This window comes from Anastrepha ludens, chromosome 6 (assembly GCF_028408465.1).
Source record: "Anastrepha ludens isolate Willacy chromosome 6, idAnaLude1.1, whole genome shotgun sequence".
In the NCBI taxonomy this organism is placed as follows: domain Eukaryota; kingdom Metazoa; phylum Arthropoda; class Insecta; order Diptera; family Tephritidae; genus Anastrepha; species Anastrepha ludens.
Genome location: NC_071502.1, coordinates 34498757 through 34521492, shown reverse-complemented (window position 1 = coordinate 34521492; position 22736 = coordinate 34498757). Strand labels below are relative to the sequence as shown.

The 22736-nt window shown below is 35.8% G+C and overlaps 1 long non-coding RNA gene across 1 annotated transcript; it reads left to right on the top strand.

Moving 5' to 3' along the window:
• The first annotated feature begins 9060 nt into the window (after window positions 1-9060).
• LOC128868468 (uncharacterized) lies at window positions 9061-9566 on the top strand. The gene is made up of 3 exons (XR_008455123.1): window positions 9061-9166; window positions 9236-9370; window positions 9430-9566. It is a non-coding gene; the product is annotated as an uncharacterized LOC128868468 (long non-coding RNA).
• The last annotated feature ends 13170 nt before the right edge of the window (window positions 9567-22736 follow it).

The following is a 22736-nucleotide window of genomic DNA, read 5'->3' as shown; positions in this document are numbered from 1 at the left end:
CACTAGGGAGCCCCTGTGGGATGCACAGGCTCAGTGGATAAGAAATTTTCTATGTGGCACGTCGTGATACGCTCTTTCATCCAATTACTCCCTCAATCGTGTGTGACTGACGTCTTTGCTGGCGTGTACGTGCGTGAGAAAGGCTTTCTCTCATTGTCGTTATATAATATGAATATATATATATATATTAATATATTATATATTTATATATTTTAAACAATGACAAACGCATGAGTATGCTTTGTTTCATGCTGATCCTGAATTTTGAAATTCTGGATGGTGAAACTGCTTCTATCTCGAAAAACGCAAAAACAAAACACTCAACTTTTGATGACTTCAAAGTTACAACAGATGAACCCACATACAGATGAACAGATGAACCCACATACATATGTATGTATGTACATATTGGAGCCATATCGAGAGCTAAGGTTACATTCGCGGTTTGAAAACTTAGAAATTTTAACGCCAAAAATGGTTTTTAAAATATTCTCGCTTGCATTTTTTTCGGCAGCTGTAGCACTTAAAAAACTAAATTAACAATTTTAAAATTAATAATTTGAATCATCCAAGAAGTTTGAGTGCTACGCTTAGTTGCTTTACAGTAAATGGTAACTCAAACTTCTTGCAAAAATAAACGCGAATGATGGCATTTTAGGTTGTCATTCTCTAGAAGCTGCATTGTCTTTTAGGAGGTTTGCGATTGGCGTATATATGTAGCAATTTATTCAGCGGTCGATTAAAGTTCTCTTCAACTCTATTCGGTATGTAAGTAAAGATAGTCCTTTGAATTTTGGTTCTTTCGTGCGATACGTCGGCACCGTTTATTTCTTTTAGAATGTTTCCAAATAAGTTAACAATATTTGGCTGATATCTGTACAATTTTATCAAATTTAATAGCAAAGGGAAATGCTGAAAAGGGTGACCCTTGTGGGGTGTCATTTGCTATGGGTTTGGGAGATGAGAGGAAATCGTTAATTTTGACTCTGCATACTCTGCTGTGAAGGTATTAAGACATACTTATAAATATATATAATTGGTGATCCCTCCCTTTATTGGGTGTTTGGCGGAGCTCCTCCTCCTAATGGTGGTGTGCGTCTTGATGTTGCCCCCAAATGGCAAATGGATTTTTATGAGGGACTTTTACATGGCAGAAATAAACCTAATAGCAGTTTAATTTTAAGCCCACTTTCCACTTGTCCAATGGTGTTAAAATGATATGAACGCCGATGAAATTTTAATGCAATTTTTTTAAATTTTTTTTTAATTTACACAAACTGAAAGCAGCATTTATATGGTTTTTATATGAAAGTAAACTATATTTTCATAAAAAAAATTAATTAAATATTAAAATTAAATAAGAAACAAATAAATCGTCAAAATTTGTCATATGTCCTATATGTGCTATAGTTAATTAACACATGGTTTTAATATATTTTTCTCTTTAACTGATTCACTTTGTTTCGAAAAACTACTCTACTTCTACTTACAGCGAATACGAGTATACTGCAGACACATAAACATATAATACAATAGTAGAATGTTTCTGCCTGTAAAAGTAGGCAGAAAAAGTTCCGGAAAAGGATGTGTGAGAAACGTGCACGATTAAAAGCGAGACTTCATGCGCATACGGCTACGTGAGCAAAAGGCATGAAAGAACATGAATGCACCCATTTTTCCCAACTGTGCATACGTGATGGTGAGCATCATGACTCGTTTGCGTATCTCTGGAAAGCGGTAAGACCAACAACGATACCATTGCAGGACTTGCTGTTTGTATTGGTACACCGAAACAGAGTTGACTTTATCATAATGTGCAATCAGTTGGTTTCGAAAATCTCTTAAGATAGGCAACCAACCTTATCAAGAACGTGTCTCTTTTAATTTGTTATGTTTATTTTTGGATGCCCGGCTTAATGTACATACATACATGCATAGGTGCATATTCATGCGCAGAGCGTTTAAGAATCATAATCCAAACACATGCGCTAAATTTGTTAATCTATGAACGCTAAGAGGTGTGGGTGGTGTGGGTATTGTTGGCGTTAAACAATTGTGTGAGCGAAACAATTACATATATGAGTAAGACAATTACGCGTGGAGAACCAAGTAAGAACACCGCAGTCTTCGGCACCTCAACATTTGAATACCCTAACTGGAAATCAAAAATTTAAGCTCCTAGATGAAAAAAAATTATCAAATATTTATTTACATACATATTACGTACGCATGAAAGACAAAGGCCACAGCAAGCATCTGCATTTGTATTCAAAACATTCAAACAAATTACCTGTAAAATAAGTTTTGAAAATAAAATATTTACCCTGTAAAATCACTTAACAATCGATTGTGTTGGAGCTTAGCACATTTATATGTACGTAAATGTATGGCATGTAGGTCTGTATACTACCGGTTTTTGCAAAAAATTGGCTAACCCGCTTCTTACAAACAATAGTAAAAATATACAAATATGTAGGTAGATTTCCATTGTCAGCTTTGTCGATTATAAATATCTTTCATGTAATCAGCTCAATGTACGCTGTACTTCAGCCGTAAATGCTAAGGCTGTCTCGGGCTCAGATATATTGAGTAGAGGCCTTGCGTCAAGTTGTTAAAGACTTAAACTCTATTGCTTCAGAAAAACTTAAGGCAAGCTTTGTTTAATGTTTGCCCTTATGTCGTAATTAAAATATGAGAGCTAAGATTCCTGACTGATTCATTAGTAATAGATGGCTTTATTAGCCTCAGAAGCCTCCTCGAGCATCCCTCATCCACATGTGGCTAGAATTACTTTAGGAGCTTACGTGTTAGTGATCCTGCCCAGGGCTCGTTTAGTTTACTCAAAGAGCGACCATACAAGGGCAGACCAAGAGTTGTCTATGAATCCCTTGCTCTGCCTTCTGTACGGAGAAATGAACTTCCCTGACTGGCCAAAAAAAAGACAAAGGCATGCACTTGTACTTATTTGCACGTACGAGGTGTGGCTTTTGAACAACGAGATTGATGCTGTAAAAAATGTTGTTTTGATTTCAAGTAAATTCAAATATTCCATATTTCGCAATAAAGTTGGAAGTCTCCTTCTGTCAACTCCTTCTAGATTCCTGCATGAAAATACTCTAATTAATTTCTATGTACCTTAACGTAGATTTCACCTTAGAAAAGTGATGAGTTTCACGGCGAAAGATCGGGCTCGATTAACGATGCTCGATGCAATTAACGAGAAAACTCTTGACATATATATATATATATATATAATTGGCGCGTACACCCTTTTTGGGTGTTTGGCCGAGCTGCTCCTCCTATTTGTGGTGTGCGTCTTGATGTTGTTCCACAAATGGAGGGACCTACAGTTTCAAGCCGACGCCGAACGGCAGATATTTTTATGAGGAGCTTTTTCATGGCAGAAATACACTCGGAGGTTTGCCATTGCCTGCCGAGGGGCGACCGCTATTAGAAAAATGTTTTTATTAATTTTGGTTTCACCGAGATTCGAACCAACTTTCTATCTGTGAATTCCGAATGGTAATCACGCACCAACCCATTCGGCTACGGCGGTCGACATACAATAAGGAATAAGCCGGTGAATTACCTTACTGAAGAGCCCCCGACTTATCATTTTACAATTCGTGTCGTTTCTATCTTATATTTCCGTGGAGTTTAGCGAGAACGTCAAGGTAGTAATAGGATCATTTCTGTATTTATTTAGTTAGTCTAACACTAGAACCACATTGAGTAGTAAAGTCCTCTCTCGACGAACAAAACTAATACTCTACCAAGCTCTCATCATGCCTGTCCTAACGTATGGCGCTGAAGCGTGGACGATGACGATGCTTTGAGAGAAAGCGTTTGCGAAAGTATTTTGGACCTTTGCACGTTGGCCACGGCGAATATCGCAGGCGATGGAAATATGAGCTGTATGAGCTTTACGACGACATAGACATATCGCAGCGAATAAAGATCCAACAGCTACGTTGGCTGGGTCATGTCGTCCGAATAGACACAAATGCTCCGGCTTTCGATGTATTCGATGCGGTACCAGCTGGTGGTAGCAGAGGAAGAGGAAGGCCTCCTCTGCGTTGGAAAAATCAGGTGGAGAAGAACTTGACTTCACTTGGTGTGTAACTGACGCCGGCTAGCACGAAAAAGAAACGACTGACGCGCTTTGTTAAACTCGGCCAAAATCGCGTAAGTGGTTATCGCGTCAATTAAGAGGAAGAGAACACAATAACCACAGGTTATATTTCAGTGTAAAATACTAATGGTTTTACAATACAGTGCATAAAAAATTAAAAATTCATACAATTTCAATTTAAAATCTTAATTGCACTCAGTGTGTACTCGCTTCCCTTTTTTAGCCAATAATCCTTGATTCATCAATTTTTTTATAGCATCCAGAGCATCTCTTTCGTAACAACTTATTAAGTATATTTCTTGGAATTTCTCGCAGACTATTCCGGAATTGCTAGAAGAATCAAGTGAGTTTGATGATCTTGGAGCGCTAGAGGAGATTGAAAATCTTTCAGACTATGTTCTTTTGTTGATACTGCTCGTCCAAAGCAATTTCGAATTAGATATTCTTGCACTTATAAAACTGTCAACTTGAGGCCATCTGCCAACTCGTGGTATATGCATCTAGTATTGATTACGGCGACTTGAAGTAGTAAATCTAACGTAGCGGAGAATAGAATGAAGAAAGTTGGTCCGAAGTATCAATGCTCTTTTTGGCTTTATTATAGGCAATTATTGCCTCTGGTTTAATCATTTTATCATGCCTTTTTAGTACAGTATAGAAATTGTTGTTTTGAGTAACTATATGTTCTCGCCTCCTCAGCTTCGGTTTTAAAACTTTTTGTGGCAATTTTTTTTTATTTTTACATAGAGTTCCACATAAGTAAGCTGATATAATATTGAGACTTTCATCTAAAAGTGATTCTGTGATTCTGTCAAAAACTACTATGGTGATCATTTGTGACTCATCGAGTGTGGCCAAGAAAATGTCTTGTCTTACGTTCATTATTCGTTTTTTGTTCTACTTGGGAACGCAGGGCTTCAACAAAACATTTATATCTTATTCTATTAGCTGCCGCTCTCTTTGCAACATCTCACCTTTGATTAACTGCTTCTAAATCACGAAGTTTAGAGCGCCTTCAGGTATTTCGTGGAGAGTCCTTGAGAGTTCCATTCCAACGCTATTCTGATTATGCTTTCCCTGTTCTTTCTGAAAGTGTGTCCGATCCATCGCCATTCACGACCTCTTACCTTCTGGATTGCTTCTTGCTCGGTGATTTGCCTCAAGTCCGCATTTCGGATAGTGTTAGGTAAAAAAACTTTACGTATAATCCGAAGGCATTTGTTTGTACAACATTGCAATTTCTGCGTAATGCTCCTCGACACCACCCACGTTCCATGAGTCACATATAAGTCACAAACAGAAATAACCGAAATAATATAAATTTATTGTATATAAAATAATATATGATAATTATTTATTATGATATAAATGCATCTTATTTAGTGTATCAGAAGAAAAAATCAATGGATATGGAGAATTCACAAAACTCATTGTATGAGGACAAGGAAGTTGTTAAGTAAGAGTAAAGACATACTTCCATCCGATGGGACATTGTTAATAGATATCGCCATGCATTTTTTACACAGTATAAAAAAGAGCTTTCCGTTATTTCTTCATACTTGGCAAACTATTTTTTTGTTTGTTTTATTACGACACGAGCGATATGTAGTTAATTTTCAAGGATCTTGGATTATCAGTTTTTAACATCCGAAGATAATAACTTCAACCGTCACGTCACCGATAACAGAATTCGGTTCACTCATTTCACCCGTATTCACACACACGTCCAATCAGTCGTTGTTCCAACCAAAGATGACGTTCAGACGGCAACGAAGTAACATGAGCGAAGGTTGTGTTGATTTTTTTTCGTATGTCACCAATACATTCTCATTTTTTTGTCGGAAACAAACTGCTGTCATTACCCCGCTTATGCTAGCCAATCAGCTGATTTCTTCAAAATCGCTGAGAGACGGCTAACCACACCTCTGCATTGTATACATCGTGCATTTCCATAAAATAAGAAAACTGAGGAAAAATAATCAAAATAAATCCATTCCGAGCTGTCACTATTTCTTTGCTATGAATCCTGATTTTAAATTGTTTTTAATTAAAAAAAAAAAACAGTCCAACATACTCGTATTTGTCCATAATTTAAGCCATGCTAACGAGTAAGGTGACTAATATGTCAATCGACAGGAATAATAATGGCCTTCAATCCACGCCTTAAACACTTTTTCCGCGTTCCATAGTTATATTTTTTTTTATAAAATTATAACTTATACATTATTCTAACTTAATATAACTTTTTTTTTTGAACATAAATAATTTGTTTTATTTCTTCACAATAATTGTTGTCAGAAGGTAACTTTATTTCCTGAAAAATACATACTTGGACTCAATCGTTGAAATAATTATACATACATGGATGTATTCTACTAAAAATTTGCACATACCGGCATTGAAGATTAAACATTAATAGAAGATTATAGCGTAGCATAAAAAAATCTTACAAAAAACCTCATTCAACATGAAATTTATCTCTGAACCAAACTAATTTTCGAATTTTCTTCGTATAACCTCACTTTTACTTATACATTCACTTGTCAGTACTACCAATTACAAAAGGCTGTGCAGCCAAACAAATGACGAAAAATAAAACGAACATAGCGATCATAAAGATGTCCTTTGCCACTAAAAGCCTAATTTCATGCAATCAGCATGGATGCGTCACTGCACGGTCCATCTCTGTCTAATCTCGCCGTTTTTAGTGCATATTGCATTAGTCTTCTTAACAGGGCAGCAAGTCGAAGCATTCGACAGAGTTTCTCAAAACATTTTACTATATAAGTTATCTTCATTTGGATTTCACTCTGCTTTACTGCAATGGTTGAAATCCTATTTATGCGGTAGCCTTTTTGTGATCACAATTGATGGTATATCCTCTGAAGCATTCATTGCCTGCTTTGGAGTGCCTCAGGGAAGTGTCTTAAGCCCGCTTCTCTTTGTGTTATTTTTCAACGACATTAGTAATTACTGCTCATTTGCTAATTTCCAGTTATATGCTGACAACTTAAAAATATTTTCAGTCGTAAATAACACAATTGACGTATACAGGCTTCAAGCAGATATAGACAAATTTGTTATGAGGTGTCAAAAATGTCATCTTTATTTAAATATCAAAAAATTCTATAAGTCACTTTTTCCAAACCCCCTATTGTCTTTCATTCTTCTTATAGCATATCTAATATTGCAGTTCAATCTCTTAAAGAGTCTAACGATTTAGGTGTAATTTTTGGCAGTCGTTTTTCATTTAATAGTCACATTAAACTCATCTTATCCAAATCATATTCTGCCTTGGGGGTTTTTCAATTGGCGCGGGTCGATTTTGGCGCCCTGTGGCAACCATTTTGTTTTGGTGACATCTGTCAAATCTTTTGTTTATTATTCAGTTGTTTATGCCAAATCATCATGGCAAGTTACACGATTGAACAGCACGTTCAAATGATAAAACATTATTATCAAAATGAGTGTTCATTAACGCAAACGTTGCGCGCTCTGCGCCCGTTTTTCGGTAGACGTGGTGGCCCTTCCAATTTCTTATGGCCCATATTGAACCATATGGACCTAGACGACATGTGGTTCCAGCAGGATGGCGCTACGTGCCACACAGCAAACGCCATTTTATTCCATTTCAACATCTACCCGCCCTTATTGAAAAACCCTTTATATTCGTTCATTCACGGTTTAAAAACGCCGCCTTTATTTGGAGGCCATAGCATACATTTCTAATCGACAGCATCGCACGTGTACAAAAGGAGCCTCTGAAATGTATACTAGAATCAATGAAATTTTCCGATCCTATCCCATCTAACACATGACATTTGCTACTGATCAACTTGAAGCCTTTAGAAAGTATCATAGAAGCTCGATTTTTGCTCTCCCTTTTGCTTTAAATGTTATTAAAGGCGACATTGATTGCCCATTTCTGCTTCAAAGTATTACTTTTTTCATACTTCCCAGAATTCTTCGTAACGCCCTTCCTGTCTATTTAAAGAAGTTCCATACAAATTATGCTCGCAATGCTCTTTCGTGATTTTAATGAGATCTCCAATTCTAACTTTCTGGATTTCTCAGTTTCTAAGTTAGAATTTTCTATACTATTAAACTCTATCTTTTAGTTACTTAGAGGTAAACTTGTACATTTTATTTAGAAGTAAGTTTTTAATTGAATTATATTCTCGTATGTATTTTCGTTATTCTTTAGTTTTAGTAGTCAGATTGAAATTATATTTTCTTGACTTCTTGAAATAAACGAAGAAAAATAAATTGAACCGTATCTCTGACAGAATCACATCGTTGTGTGGTATTTGAGTGTAAAATGTTTCACCGGATCTCGATAATGGTCCATTGGAACACAGCTATTCATACCTTTCTGTGTAATACATTTGAGCTTTATTGGATTTATTAAAATTAATTTTTTGTGCATTTTTCGAAATGACCGTTATATGGAATGCGGGTGTAATTAATATCTGACTTTGGCCTTTTTTAATACAAAACTAATCACCCTATCGCAAGATTTTTAATTTTTGCAAATGGCGTCGTACGTCAATTATATTTGACACTTGTGAACCAAACAGCGGCAGTATACAAACAAATGAATCCATGTTCCAAGTAACGACTTCCATCACTCAAAATAGGTTTTGTTTATTTAGTAAAAAAGTAATTCAAAGACAATTGATTGATTAATTTTGTGCCACCTTGTAGATGTATGTATTAGAAGCAACAATTTTGATGCAAATTTGAAAAATCCACTAAATCCACTTTTATGCAAATTAAATTATTGTAGGAGTACTAATATACAATAATAATAATAAATACAAATTTACTTTATACAAAGAAAAAGAAAAATATGCATTTCTAGCCTCCTTCGATTTTTATGTAGTTTTTTGTGAAGAAATGTCATTGTTTGCAAAAAAAAAGAAAAAAGTTTTAGTTTTTCAAAAACAAAAAAAAAAGAATTTTTTTTAATTACAAAATTCTGCCCATTGCATTTAAATTGTTTATGTATGTTAGGCAAAGGTGTTAAGACGTGCAGTAAGGATTAAGACGTGGAGAAAAATGTTATCATTTAAAATTGTTTGTATTGATTTTCGTGGTTTCTAGATGGAGCTACAAAGAAACAAATACTGACCATTCGAATGAAATTCGTGCTGCTTGGTGTTATCTCTTATCTGTTACCTGTACTTGAGTTGTGTATTTTTAGTTAAAAGAACACAAAGTAATGGGATACCCGGAACCGTATGAAGTACACAGATCACGATATTTAATATTTCAATAACTGTTATCTTATCGCCTAGGCAAGCCTCTTGAAGATAAGCCCTTACCAATTCAATAAAAATATCTCTCACCATGTGCGCATCCTAAGGGGTGCCTTTTGATACCAATAAAGGATGGCACTTTCCATGATACTTAGCAAAATTTAAAAATTTTTTAAATAAAATCGTTAGTCTAAAATTATGCTTAAAACAATATAAAATTGGGCCGGCCATAACATAAAAAGTGTGCTGTTTGCCTTCGTAATAAATGCTTTATAAATTAATATAAATATATTTATAAGCCAATTTATTGAGTTAAGCCATGCAAAACAGCGAGTTTAGAATTGCGTTGCTTTGTATTAGCCAAATTTTTAGTGATGTACGCATATTTTGGAACTTCTTCAAGCTCGTAATATTAAAATCTGGCGGCCATTAGCGAATGATAGAGTAGCCCGGAAGAAAATAGTGAAGCAATCCAAATTCCAGCGCTGACTGTAGAAACTCGAATTCCCACGATGGAAAGAATTAAAAAAAAATTTGCCCAGAGCAGGTGATGAGTCGAAATCAATTTGTAGTTTTTTTCATGCGATGAAATGTCTTTTTTCGTTCCATTGCGATTTGGATTTAATTTGTTTTCATTAAAACTTTATTGATTGTTGCATTGATCGGAACAGACGGTAAGCCAAGGGTGCAATGTCTTGGGAATACGGTGGGTCGGGCAAGATTTGTCAATTCAGAGTCTCTAAATATTTCTGGACCGATTTAGCAACGTGTGACCGGGCGTTGTCATCACACAAAATCAGTTTGTCATGTCTACCATCTCATTCCGGCCGAATCTTCGATTGAGGCCTCACATATACACCTTCAAATCATTAGTATATTACTAGAGCGAACACGAAAATAGTATCAGCAGCGACACTTCTTTTACGAGGGCGGAAACTTATTCCCATACCCAATATTTATGAGCGAATTTTATACAAAACCCCTCCGAAAAATGTCCCGGTTGCGCCCTGCCTCTTACAAACACTCAAAAGAACACAACGTAGAAAAGAAATAAGCAAAGCAAAAAAATATTAGTCATGTATTGTAATTTTGTCATAAACGGGCCAACCAACCACGTGATTTTTCGCGTGCTTTAGTACAGCTTACGAAAACGTTAAAAGTTGTAACTTCTGTTGCAAGTCTATGGTCTATCGAGGCATCGTAATAAAACTGAAACTCATTCTGAACTTATTCGGCTAAGAATATCAAATTATGCACATTTTCTTATAGAGTTCGAGTTAAGTTTCAGTTAACAAAATTGTTGTTAATATGCGAGAGTTTGGAGAGTGAGTTTGACATAAAGCAATATTAAATTTATGTACGCATGTTTTTTTAAACTATGGGACGGCGTACATCGATAGAAAAGCGTGATTTAGTTTTGGAACATTTCAAAAAAAGAATGCTGCATAGTAAATTAGCTGAAATTGTATGTACATATTTAGGGAAATTTTATTTTAGGGAAGGACACAGTTATCTCTCTTTTGTGCATATGTACGGTATATAGGAAACTAAGTGGTCCTTAAATTTCAATTATATGATGTGCTCAGCAGTAAAAAAACCGGAGTAAAGGGTCAAAATATGAAATATAAAAAAAACGGGGAACATCATTATGGAAAATTTTGACCCTTTAATTCCTCAATAGGTGGCTATTTTTTGTCTCCTTTGCGGGAAAGGGCAAATCATACCCGAGGAATATTATGGGCTAAAATGTGCCACAAAATTGTTTGCCATGAAATTCTACTATAAATCTTTTAATACACCTAAACTCAAAATTCACCACCAGGAATAAGGCAAAATGGAAATATGCAACGAATTTTTTTTATAACGGCCTTTGAAGGCAGAACTACAACCATTATTTTTATCAAAGTCTTTAACGATCGCATTTACATACGCAGCTTTTTCATTGCAACCTTGAGCTTGGAACACATTTCAATAATATTTCCTTGATATTACGGATTAAAAGCTTTCTAGTAACAACAGTGAATAAATTGCCAATTATTTGTAAAAAATGGGATATTTTTATATCATAGCCATAGAGTGCTTTGTGTCTGCCTATAATTTGTATATCTTAGGCTTATTTGAAAAGTATTACAGTGTACTTTCTTCCAAATATGGAAAAAATTGTGCCAGATTGCGATTTACAATATTTCAATGGACTTGACACCTAAAAAATTTGTTCTTAATTGAAAACTTTCGAACATGGTTTTGATTTTAAAAAAGAAAAATGAATAGTTTCTTAGACGAAATACTATCCTCTTTATTGGGGGTGTATTCCAAGAAGCCTAAAATGATAAAAATAGACACATACTTACAGATTTTGTAAGCATTTTCAAGTACATTTAAAGTAATATATGTGTAACCTCAAAATCTTAAAGTCTATAAAAAAAAAGTAATTCGACGGGATCCCAGGAAATCAAAATACACCAGGTACACTTTTCACTTTCACTTTTTTTTGTTTTTGGTATTTGCCAGTCATGATTTGACGATTTCTATTTAGTTAGTGTAGAGTTTGAAATTTCCAACCGAAAATAGGCGCCCAAAATATTCAAGAATTTTTCACTCGAATTGCGGGACTCCGCAAAAAACAAGAAAAAAAATGTCAGCCTATTAAAGAAGTCCTACCTGACGCGTCAAGGTCATTTGAATTTTAGTTAACCACTTTGCAGGCATGAATCACTAATGCCGAATGTCCGTCACTTCCGAATTGCATATAATGAGTGTACTTAAGAGCCAAATGTATGTATGTATGTATGTACCCATAAGTATAAAGTGACTCAATCAATGGATGAAGAGCCAATTGCTATATCAGTGGGCTATCATAAAAACGTCAATCAAACTCAAATTTAATGGTAATAAGTCACCGCAGTAAGTACCAAAACGTTGCAGCCGCAGGCAGTATTACATACACAGCTGCAGTCGGAAATATATATACATAGGTATGTACAATACTATTTAGTATATACAGAGGGGACAGCAAATACCTGTAAAATCCATCCTGTAGATTTTTTTATATATTTTGTTTTACAAGTTGATTGAACAGAAGTCAATTTTTTGCTTTCGATTTTATGTCCCGACGTAAGTTTTTAAATATACATAGTAATATGGATTATTTAACGAGTTAAGTTTGAATATTTTGTTTGTATAATTTTTTTCTTACACCCCACTACTTTTGTATTGAATTCATTGTCGAAGTTATTGATTTGACCAATGAAACTGCCTTTTTATCGTCAAATCACAAATACTCTATCGGATTAAGAACTGGCTACCATGCGCGCTATTCCCTTGACATTAATCCTATTAGCCTTCAAGCCACCCCTGCAGCACTTTGTTGTTATGCTTTGGGTCATTGTGCTATTGGAAGACCCAAAATACTCGTAGAGGTGTAATTTTATCAGAGACTTATTTCTGTTCTATCTAAGCAAGTCTAAGTCATTGTACAACACCTTCCATTTGAATTAGTTTTAATTTTAAATTTCGTTAAGCTCTAAATTTTGTGTGGCCGATACTATTTTTTAGATCACAACTGTATATGCACCATGTATGTAGGCATAAGTAAATGTATGCATGTTGCATGTATTATTAAGTCAATTACCAAAAGACATATGAAAATATTGAGTACCTGAAAGTTTACATACCTTTGTAGCTGAATGGGTACGACATTAAAAGCCTAGAAAATGTTTACTTGTAGACACACGACATGGATCAGACAAAGGTCGTTGTTATATAATCTGTACAAAGACTTATAGGAATTTATGGAATGTTGCGGCATTACGGGTCACCTAGAGCCAAGTAATTCCATTTTAATGAGTTGCTTCATATTTTTAAGTATTTAATGGATTAATTAAGGTTTCCATTTTGTAAAATTTTTGTTTTCATTTTTATGTAGTGAGTAGAAAAAAAATTTGGTAAGTGATATAAACGTAGCCAAACTGTTGCCTAAAGCTCACGCATTCAATTCATTTAAAAATTTATTGGTTATCATAAAATTAAGACATCAATACGTATACCAATAGATGTTTTTTGAACTAATTTCCAATACCAACTGATCAAAAAGTTTCCGGAATATTCAGGAAATCTAAATACAAGTTTATTTCTCAAAACTGATATTATCGCCTTCAAAGTACTGCCCAACAACTGCCACGCACTTATGCCTGTGTTTGATCCAGCTCTCGAAACATTTCTGGAACTAAATTTTCGGTATAGCCATCAGAGCCATCTTCGATTTATCCATTACTTCCTTTCGCCTGTTAAAACGCCGAAGTGGTTCCCTGTAGCGGTTTTTTGACTCGATTAAACCGAAAACAAATCACCGAGAGCCATATCAGGTGATTTAGATAGCTGATGAATCGTATTATTGAATGAATGTTTTCGTTTCATTCTTTCTCAAAATTTTGTTAATGGCACCTTGCGACAGCGCGTTATCGTAGTGCAAAATCCACAAGTTGCTTCCCCACAAATTCTTTTTTTTTTTGTAGCGAATTGCTTCACGTAAATGTCCAATTAATAGTCTTTATTAACTGCCTGACTTTCTGATGGGAATTCGTAGTGATCCACAAAATCTGTGAACATCGCTTTCTTTTTTTACTGAAAATGACGTTGATTTTTTGGTCTTGGTTCATTCGAAGCTCTCAACGCACTCGCCTGATATTTGGATTGCGTGTCGATCTCATAAACTCACGTCACGTTTCCAGTAATGGCGAGTTTGATGAATGTTGGGTCGCATTAGGCCTTAGAAACCACGTATTTGGCGATATCAACGCGATCCCTTTTTTGCATGAAATTCAGCAACAGAACAAATTATTAACTACAATGTCGTGAACAGATCTAGTTCAAGTCCTCTGCCAGCTCTCTGATGCTTAATTTGCGGCCTTTCCTTCACTTTATTGCTGTTTTCGTTACGCAGGTTGGTCTCTACGTTCATCACCCTCGATAAACTCACGATCTCTTCTAAAGCGTTCATGCTATTCGTAAATGGCTGTTTTCTTTAGCGTATCATCACCGAGACAGCTTCCTAATATTGCTAAGGCTTTCGCACCATTTAATCAATTTATAACGCAAAATTTAATTCAAACTCGCTGTTGAAAATGTAAATCCCTTTTTAAAACTGCTATAAATCGAAAATAAGTGAAGAGGTAGATTTACTCAATCTGGCGTAGCTTTCACTAACGACAAGCAATGGATATACAATTTTGAAACGAATGTTAATCCCAAATGGGGCCACCTACCAAAACACACGGAATTCAAATCAGTTGACTTAGAGTATCACCTGGGCGTTGTTCCGGGAACTGACCAAAGTGGTATATAATATCTGCATTCTCGCTATATTCCCCATTTATTTCCAGCGCTATCGCTCGTGAGGACTTAAAAGGTTCCCGCTAACTTTTCTTGGCCTGCTGAATTGTAGTCTTTCGCGCAGGCGTCTTTCGAACTTTCTCTTCCTCTTAAGTGATTTTTTTTGTACTAATACATTTAATGACATTCTATACCATTTTAACAGCTCATTATTTTTGCAGTTTTTGTTTGTTTTGTACTTTTTTGTAAAGGCCTCAAATAGGTCTACTGGTGGCATCTACGAATTCAAAAATAAGTGATTCACAGCACAACACTGACATATCAATTCGTATAGAGGACATAAGGACGTAAGTGCGCTATTTTTCTGTCTATACAGATAGAAGGTAGCGCAAACTTAATCAATCGGTGTCGAATAAAAACTACTTTTTTATTTAATAAAAAAAACAAAAGACTTTGCCTCTTTGTATACTGCAATTGTCTAGTTTACATGTGTCAAATATGATAGATGCACGACGTCATTTGCAAGAATTATAAATTTTCCGCTTCTTTGTAGTAATAATAATTTTCTGAGTCGGTAATAAGAATTCTTCCCGTTATTTTTCATTATGAAATTAGACCAAGCTTATAATATAAAATAGCTTCTGTATTATAGATAAATGTGTGATGCCGTAAGCCCTAATTTTAAGGAATCGACAAAGAAAATAATGCAACTAATGGAATCCACCTCAGATTATGTCAAATTATGAGGCCCAAAAGTGATTATACTAAATGCTATTTTTCCATTGCTCGATTCATTTGCGGTGAAGGAACTAAAATTACTTACATGATTTTTATTATTTTCATTGAGTTTTGCAAAAACGCTTAAATTTAAGTGCTTAAAAGCAGGCTCTTGAACTTGTCGCATCGCAATCACAATTACGTTACTCTCAAATTGGTTGAAATTAGAGTAAAAAAGTTCAGCTGAGGTCGCATATTATTTAATTTTGTCAAATACGAGTAAGTAAGTAGAAATGAGCTGTTTGTCAAAAGTGTCTATTAGGGTGACCAGGCGTACGAAACAAACTTTTGTATTACGCACTCTTCAAATAATGGCATTTAGTACCGGATAGAAATGCTAATCCAATAGAACTGCGAAAGTTCAGGATAGGATATGTGGCACAAATATAAGGCGTGCCGCAATTTCTATTTTCTTTTTCATTCTAAAATACATAGCAAAATAAGGGCATATTAATATACTAACTAAATTCATAATAAGCTTTAAATTATATATTATATATGTATGTATGTAATATACATACCTACGTCCATATATAGAATATCTGAGTTTGTTATTTTTTAATTTTTTTTTTTTTTTATAATGCGTATGTATTTACTTAGCATTGGGACCTACAGTTTTAAGCCGTCTCCGAACGGCAGATATTTTTATGAGGACCTTTTTTATGGTAGAAATACACTCGGAGGTTTGCCATTGCCAGCCGAGGGGTGACCGCTATTAGAAAAATGTTTTTCTTATATTTTAATGAAATTTAGTATACAAGTTCAAAATGGTTTGGTATTGAAAATATACGAAATTACCTGTTTTTTTTTGTGTTTGATGACTAATGTAGGGCTTAAACTGTCTTCGCACCTACAGCGACCGTCGTCTACGGCGTTGAGTGGTGTAGCCACTAAAATAATCCCTCCTCTCCTTCTCGCGAGACACTCTTCCCTAGACTACTTTCTGCATTACTTTGGAACTACCCAGAACGGCATGCTTAAAGAACCAATTATATTCCCCCACGCCAGGATCCACCGTATTTGTAGCCAGCTTTCGTCTTCTTGTGTCTCTGTCTGTGAGGCTTCGCTTTGTTGCACTGTGTCCAGGTTTACTTTTTCCGTAGTCAGTTCTCGATGTATCTCAGAGACTTTGTTGATTATGTTGCTCGGCGCGATGTCGCCAATCATATTTCCGCGAAAAATCTGTCACAACTAAAAAACGTGTCCTCGGCGTCATCGCTCGGCGCTTCGCATTACATGCACTTGGGATCGCTTACGGTAAAGTTCCTTTGCACCCATTTCCCAACTGATGGAACGAGTTTTGCCGATCATTTGCCTCCAGTGCTTAGCATTCCCGTGATCTTTGCTACTTTGATAGCAGCATGCCGTATCTCTCTCTGCCAGAAAGTAAGCCTGCAGTCAAGTTGAATACCTACGTATTTCACTACTTTTTGGGTCACTAGGCACGTATCGCCTATTCGCTTGCAAACCTCGAGTGGCATGTTACCTCATGTCATAAGGACGACTTTGATTTTATATTTGGCGCATTTCAGGCCATGGTCCTCCTAGCGTCCTCAGAGTCCCAGGCCCAAATATGCTAAGATCACTTTGTCAATTAAAGGAATCAATGGCTACAAACATTGATATTTTGAGAAATAAGTGCTGTAAAAATAAAGCTGCGTGAGCACAGACAGGTCCTATACTTCTGAATTTGGTCCTACTTTCGTCTTCCACACGCAGTATTGAAAAGTATTTTTACCGGAGCAGCTTCATCATCCCCACGTGTATCATAGCCAAGCCCTAGCCGTCGGTATATTTTTACGAGTTTTGCTACATATCCATGTTATTATTAGACTAAGACAGTTTATCATTCCACCTTCTTCAGTGAGCATGTGCACCGATAAGGCCATGGATCTTGCATAAAATAGTTCTCGGATTGCCTTTAGCGCCCTTTCATCTTTCCTCTCTACAAATAGAGAGAGACTGTGGAGTATCGCTTAGAGCTTTACAACAACCCAATATAGCAACTATTGGCAAGAATTACTCTGCGCTTGATCTCTAGGCTGACTTTGTTCCTGGTGTTTAAGTTCGCTTGTAAGTAAACAAATTCCTTAACAACTTGGAAGGCAGAGCAGCGTATGCGTCGAATGAATATTTTCTACCTTAAATTTAATGGAAAATAATTGCTTATGTTTATTAATTTATTAATTTGCTTATGCATGGAAATTATTTTATGGTAGGGAACTAAAAGATTGGAAGCCCAATCAAGATTTAGTTGATAAACTTACACGCAGCTAACAAGTCTCAATGCCTTAATTGCGCGTGCGCAGAGCGTTTGTTCAGCGCTGGCCATTTACGCATGGCAGTGGAGTCTTGCACTTGTTTTGTTTTAAAACCTTGTCTAATTGCTCCTAAGTCTCATGCATGTATTCTAAAAATTAAAAAAAAAAAAACAACAATCGTCATGAGAACAATTCGCCCGAGCGTGAAGGTTAGGGTCGCTTCTGACCCTCAGACAACCACAAAGTTATATGCAGATGACCGAATGCGCAACGGTGTGTGAAACTCTGTGCGGAAGCCAAAGAACATGCGGGAGGAAGGGGAAGAAAAGAGTTGATATACTATGTACATTGTGTGTATCGTCAAGGAAAGTAAAAACTCAAAGCAAAGTATATATGTTTGTAATTGGTGTGCTGCACTTGCTTGAGAGAATATTTCATAATCTTATATCTGAGTTCATACTTTTGTACAAGTACGTACATGTTCAACGATTGCGTGCGCTTCGCTCCTGAATATTTTCGGTAAACTTGAAATTTTGTAAACTTATATATGTATAGTAATTCACTCCTTATTCGATACAGAAACAATTTTTTTATTAAGTGTCCCCACATAGTTGAAACTCTTGCACAATCACAGGATCTGAACATCATCGAAAATTTGTGATCTGTTTTGAAGGAAAATTTAAGAAATATAACATCCATGGCAAATCGGATCTTAAAAAAATTGTATTTGAAGAGTGGAATCCAATTAATCCAGAATACACAGAAAAATTGGTTGACTCCATGCTACTCAAGCTGTTTAATTTAAGCTGTGGCGTAAATTGTCTGTATGTTTTAGTTTTTCTTTTTGCATTACAATGAAATGAGTGGACACTTGTTTGTATTTTATGTTGAGAAACTAAATAAAAGGTTTTTAATAAGAGGTGTTATTTTGATATTCAAAGAAAATTCTATTTTTTAATATAAATGATCGGATGTTTATTTCATTATAAAGAGGAAGGTATGCCGTTAATATTGGAAAATAACATCAGACAAATGACTACCACGACTACGCTTACAGGATAATATCCTTTTCATGAAATTTTCCATAATCGAATTGCAAAGTGACTGCCCTATGTCCTCGATATCCTCACGAATTCCATCTTTGAGGTCTTGAATTGACGCTGGGCGCTGTTGGAGTAGACCTTCTCTTTCACGTGGCCCCAAAGAAAAAAGTCACAAGGTGTTAAATCACAAGATCTCGGTGGCCAATTGTAATCACCTCTTCGAGAGATAACACGGTCCGAAACTTTTCCCGTAAAATATCAATAGTTTCGTTGCATGTGTGGCAGGTAGCACCGCCTTGTTCCGGCCATAAAAATCGTTATTCATCTCTCGATAGCGCAATCCATTTACCAATAACACCTGTTATTGGAAAATCCTCTAAAACAAAATAAATAAAATATCTATATATTCTGTTTTTCTTATTTAAACATTAATATTCCTAAAATTTTGCGAAATGTATAACATTTTACAAAAAAAACCGTATGTGTATGTAAGTAAGGGGTGAATGTCTGTATACATATATGTATATCTGTGTGTTACTCTATAAGTGTTGTATATACATGGTGGCGCAAAATTAATCATCCAATTTTGTTTTTTAATATTTTTTTTTGTACTCAATACAAAAAATTATTTTTAGTAACTCTTTATTTTGACCTTTACGCACTCCATTCCTTGTCAGTTTGTCACTTGTCAAATACGAGTGACGTACGACGCCATTTACAAAAATTAAAATTCTTTCGATAGGGTGATTAATTTTGCGCCACCTCCACACTTATTGAAAGCTGTACTTGAGAGTGGTTGTGCTTCGTCTATCGATTAGTAAACCAAATGTCGTAGATTCTATGCTTAATTCGTACGTGAAAAATTCAAACTACAGAAAAATATTTATTTTATGGCGTTCGCTCTCACTTATCTAAGTAAAGTAAAGAGAGCACAGCATAAATTGATTTACCCGGTTCAAGCTTGTCAAGTATTTTAGTGTCACATTCTATTACATTATGTATTATTAATATTCATATAAAGGGTCTTTCAGAAGTGACGCCTAGATGTCAGTAGTGAATAATTCCTAGGCGGTAAATAAATGTTGAAGAAACTGGTTCTGTCGCGGATAGCAAAAGGACTTCTTCTTCCTGATTCTTTCTTGTGCTAACCGGCGCCAGTTGGAAACACCAAGTGAAGCCAAGTCCATCTTCACCTGATATTTCCAATGTAGAGGCCCCCCTCTTTCTTTACCTATCTACCAGCTGGTAACGCATGGAATACTTTCAGAGCCGCAGCGTTTGCATCCATTCGGACGAAATGACCCAGCCAACGTAGCCGCTAGATCTTTATTCACTGCACTATGTCATCGTAAAGTTTATAAAGCTCATTGTTTCATAACCTACGATACTCGCCGTCGCCAACGCACAAAGGTCCAAAAATCTTGTGCATAATCTTTCTCTCGAACTATCCAAGGGACGAATCATCATATGTTGTCATCGTACTAGCTTCTGTGCCATACATTAGGACAGACGTGATGAGAGCCTTATAAAGTGTTAGTTTTGTCGTAGAGAGAGAGAGCTTTACTACTCCATTGCCTGCTTAGTTCAAAGTAAGACTTGTTGGCAAGAGAGATTCTTTGGGTATTAATGCTGGTTCCTAGGTAAAAAAAACCCTTTTACAACCTCCAAATCATAACTGTCAACAGGGACGTGGTTGACGATACGCGAGTGCGCCGACTGTTTGTTTGATGGCAGGAGATACTTCCATTTGTCCTCGTACTATCCTCGTTCACCACCAGACCCATACGCTTTGGTTCTTTATCCAGTTTGGAAAAAGTAGAACTAACAGCGCGGTTGTTAAGCCCGAAGATGTCTATATCGTCTCCATACGCCAGCAACTGTGCGCTCTTATAAACAATTGTGTCTGAGGGATGAAATTCTGCGGTTCGCACAGTCTTCTCCAGCATCAGGTGGAAGAAGTCATACGACAGCGAGTCCGCCTGTCTGAAATCTCATTTGTTATCAAATGACTCCGAACGGTTTTCCCCAAATCTGACGGTATGGGACGTTGTTCAATAGGAAAAGGAGCGGCAGACCACAAACTGGAAGTTCTGTTGCCAATATTGCTGCTGCAGCGCAAAGTATTGCTGAATAACACTGAACATCGATATCTCGACGTTCTCAACAATTACATAGGTTTTCTTGAATCGACTGTTTGACAGACTTTACCTGTAGACATTTACATTTACATGTAATTGCTAAAAGCCGTAAGAATGTGAATTTTTACATGTTTTATTTTAAAGCAAGATTTAGGCGCGGCTTTTGAAATACCCTTTATTTGAGTAAACATATCTACGTACTATTTAACTAAATATGTATACTGACATGCATATGAGTTTTCCCTTTCCACGGTGTCGCCCATGGCCCATTAGGAAATCGAAATTGTGGCGGCGGCTCGTCTTAGACGAACTTAATGATAATATGAGGCGGCGATGCGAGATTATTGACCCGGTGGGTAAGGCATGAGCCCACATAATTTATGTAACAAGTTTCTCAGCGACCAACCAAAGGAAAACGCCAACTTCAAAACAATTCAAATTTCTAATAGTTTTTCTGTTTAAAATTTATTGCTTCTTTTGTTAGTTGCGTTCCGCTGCCTTGCTTAAATCATTCTTCTCTAGTTTCGATTTATTGTTGAGAGTTTTTCACTTAATTCTCGCTTAGGTGGGCAGAGAATCTATTGAGTAATAAAAACTGTGTTTGCATTTAATCCCATTCATTTTACATACATACATACATACATGCAAACGTATTTATTTAACAGGTTTGCTGATGTGCGAGAGTACAACAGAATTCATGGTTTCCTGCTTGGTCATTCGATTCTCATTCATTTTATTTGTTATTGTTTTCTTTGCGTTGAAACATCTACCTTCTTAGTGGAAACAACTTTAAAATTACAAAAAAAAAGTCATTCGGAAATTAATTTCTTATTACACCCCGCATACATAACATTCCTAGACGTATGTATGTATTACTGAAAAAAACACGTCTAGATGGTGTTTTAAAAAAAATTAGACTCCTTAAAGTTTCACTATTTTTATTCTAAATACGGCTCTTAAAAACTACATGTGCAAAATGGCATAATTTAAATGTCCACCATGAGCACTACTACAGGCTGTCATACGAGAATTAAAATTGTGAAGGTCTCGCTCCCACATTACCTCACTGAGCACAGCAATCTCGATCCGAATATTGTGTTTCTGCACTGGCATGGTTGTTGGCTTATTCACATATACTTTCATTTAAGTTTATGTCGCCATTACGTGAAATTAATCGGCCGGGAAACTTCGAACGCAATAATGAAATATTTTCTCATGATCTGTGACTTGTGGTTCCATTCTGTTAAAAATATAGATCTCTGTATGTTCTTTCAAGCTCAGGCCACAAAAAATCTTCAATCAGTTCTTTATAGCAATGTCCATTGAGAGTAACAGCTCTTTCATTTTCGAAGAAAAACGGGCCATTTATTCCACCAGGCCAAAACTCACACCAAATCACCATTTTAGTGTTGGTAATGAGTCTTCTGAAATTACTCGAGGGTTTGTTTCTTCCCAGATGTGGCAATTTTGTTAGTTGTCCAATCTATCCAGTGTGTAGTGAGCTTCATCACTAAAGATAAATTTTGCGATATGTTGTTCTTAAAGGTCGACCATTTTTAAAATAAGTTTCAATCATTTTAACCCGTTGTTCTATCGCGAAAGTATCCATGGTCAAAATTGTGCATCTGCCTACTTGACAAATGACATTTGGGCGTCACTTTTGAAAGATCCTTTACTGTTATAATATATTTAAATCGCGAAATATGCATAAGATAAATTTTTAATTTAATTTAATTTTTTTGATTTGAATATAATTTTTCTTATATAAATATTTAACATCAAAATATAATTGAATA